The sequence below is a fragment of the Athene noctua genome, chromosome 5, assembly GCF_965140245.1.
Source record: "Athene noctua chromosome 5, bAthNoc1.hap1.1, whole genome shotgun sequence".
Taxonomy (NCBI): Eukaryota; Metazoa; Chordata; class Aves; order Strigiformes; family Strigidae; genus Athene; species Athene noctua.
The window spans coordinates 24,531,110-24,534,333 of record NC_134041.1 but is presented as its reverse complement, the minus strand read 5'-3'; positions in this window follow the sequence as shown (position 1 = coordinate 24,534,333).

The window sequence follows — 3,224 nt, the reverse complement described above, 5'->3', positions numbered from 1 at the left end:
GGCCCTTTAAGCTCCATTCAGCTGCGTTTCTGCAAAGGGAACACAAGATGCTTGGCTTGAAGTCTCATAGTTAATAACTCATAACCATTTGCAGCTGATGTAAAAGCATAACACTACTCCTACTAAGCAGGAAGCGTCAATCAAGAACTTAAAAGCCAGAGCCAAAGCCATCTACATACATATGGCAATTCATGTAGGCAAGCAAGAAAACAAAGAAAGTTGAACAAAAACCAACACTCTCTTCTGTTGGAAACCAAGTAATTTATCCTTGTTAGTATTCTTTGGCCTCATGAAGTTGCAAGCAAAAAGCTTAAAGAAAGGCATAATATAAAACAGAAACTGCTTTACACATCAACAGTACTGCTGAAACCCTGCTAGTTAGCTGAAGTCCCACAGTAGTCAGAACTGGTTGGCACAATCCCAACTGGAGATCACCCATTCTGGAGATTATCCCACCGGGAACATTATAAGTGCAGAAGCCATCAGAGGTTAAAGTTCTTTTTCCCTTACCCCTCCCTGCTTCCAAAAGAAATGAAGGGGGGCATTGAGGGGGTTTGGGTTTTTTGGTTTTGGTGGGTTCTTTTGGTTGTTTTTTTTGTTTGGGTTTTTGGGGGGTTTTTTCACACTGGCTTCACATTCCAAAATGCTGCAGAAACTCTGCTTCAAAGGGATTGCAGCATCCAGCACTTAGACATTAGACATGTTTCGGCTGGCAGGGAAAGGATAACAGAAAAGAAAATCCATATTCAAAAATATACCCACTTTTAAGTACATTTTTTAGTAGAGGAGTTGACGTATTTATTGCTCAGTACTAATATTACCTTCCTTTGCAAGTAAACATATAGTTGTGTAATTCCCAAATGCATATTTTATCAAGAGACTGAAGAGATGTCAAAAGAGCCGAGCTCAGATTTAAAGCTGTCACCAGAAGAAAATGCAACCCCCTCTTATTTATAATTGTCAGTGTAGGCCATGCCTCTTCCTCTCATTAGTTTTATCAAGTACCAGCTGTGAAGATTCATGCTTCCTATCATACTCTACCTTGACAGCACCCCTCAGACCATCCACATTCTTCCAGCCAAACAACTATCTTGCCTTTCCATGCTCATGATTAGAATTATTTGGCATCAACAAGTGGGTGTGGGTATATTTTAGCAATTACAAAGTGTGACACATACAGTTTACAATACCATTGCAACCCACATACTGGGAAGACTGTGTTCCAGGTATTTACTCTCCGGAAGTTTGTCCGAGCCTCAAATCAGGTAACTCATACAAGCAAATAGCTGTAAGCCATCCAGTCTACAGCAATCACCCATGAGCATTCCTGCTGCTCAGCAAATGCAAGGGAATTGAAAGTTTTCTTCCACAGAGGAATACACTCATGCAAATTACTACATGCCACAAACTATAAAGTGTGTACTTTGGCAACTGCAGTGGATCATGAAATAATGACTTGTTTGTATATTTATACTGTAATTGTAATTAACTGAATCATTTCTTTTAGGCAGCTTTTTAAAAAATAAAAAGCCAGAATTAATAAGGACCCACAAATATATTTAAAAGTACATCAGAATGGCTGCATGTAAGTATCAGTTAGTTTTAGCAGTATGTTTCACATCAGCTGTTTATAACTTCATTTCATCTGAGCTACACTTCTGTCCTCATACTTAACCTCATTCTCTCACCAATGCCTCCATCTCCCACCACCTGGAACCACTACTCCAGTTTTCTTCCCTCCTTCCTGGCCATACGGCACATTCCTGGTCTTGGGAGGGTGATACGGACACACCCACGTTGGCCAACACATGATGATCACAGATTCAACAAAAATTACTGGGTCTCGTCTTCATACCTCGCTTCCTTCACACACAACTCATTAGGATGTCAAGCTATGCCTTCAGCTGTGCCAACATGTAATCAGTAAGCAAACTTAAAGTACATTAATGGTATAGTGGTGGTGTGGTGAATTCAAAATTCAGGAGATGGAAGTCAATGAACACTTCCATATAGTCTCTCTCAGATGTAAACTGGCCTTGGGAGGACCATGCTATAGCAAACTAAGCCTTGCTCTTTCAACTGATGCACCTTAACTATTCAGAGTCTCTCCATGTAACCAAGCCTTTCCTGAGCTGGTGATGAACATCAAGCTGACTCGGTGGACACAGCACTTAAGCAGAAAAGCCTAGTGCATTAACAGAAATCGGGAGAAGTTCTACTCTATTGGCATATCTAACAGTGAAACGGGCTTTCTCCTAAACTTGCATTTTTAATTAAAACTTCATGTAGCATGAATAAAGGCACTTGGTGCTTACTAGGAAAAAAATCTGTATTAATGAAAAGTAGCTCCTTTACATTATTTACTCTCTCCACATCTCTGAACAATGCAAAATTGGTATCCATGTTAAAGAGCTGCCTTTGAGGAAAGCACAAATAGAAAACTGAAGTTGTATAATTTAAAATGCACAGTTTCACTATTCCAGCTATCAAATGCAGGAAGTCCTATCTTTTTCGTAATTTCATAATGGAAAAAAAGCACACAGAAAAGACTGGGCCTCCTTTAGAAGTGGAAAGTTAAACTAGTATTACTGATTACACAGCAGTATGATACCAAAACCACCACCCCACCACCCCCAAAATCACATAATACAAGGCAGAGGTTAGGCAGTAACATGTGGTAGCCAGTTTATACCCCACAACAAACAAAACATGCACTTTATCAACTGTTTATTAGGAAAAAATGGTAAGCCATCCATAGGGCTTATCCACCCTGCCTATAAACACCTAAAGAATCTTCAATCAAACCATCAGTAAAAAGCTAACTTTGCCTCAAGTCAATGCTTTATATAAAAAATGTAATTATGACTGTCAAAAAGTCACTTTTCATACTTTTCTATTAAATCAGATTCATGTAGAAGAGATATAGATACAGAAGCTTGGGGTTTGCATGGAATGAGCTTTTAAGACTGAATTCCTTACTTAATTCTTTGAAACTACTTTTAACTTGATTCTCTAAAATTGCATAAAATCTATTCATTTCTAAAAATTTCACAATGAAATTAAAAAAAAAAAATCACAGTAAAATACTAATGTTACACACTGAAAGGAATCCCATACAATAATACATGATTCTTGCACTTATTCAGTATTTTTCATAAAATTATTATTAGTGTTCTCAGAAAGGGAACCAAGGCCTTTTTGCTGATATTCAGTGAAAGTACATT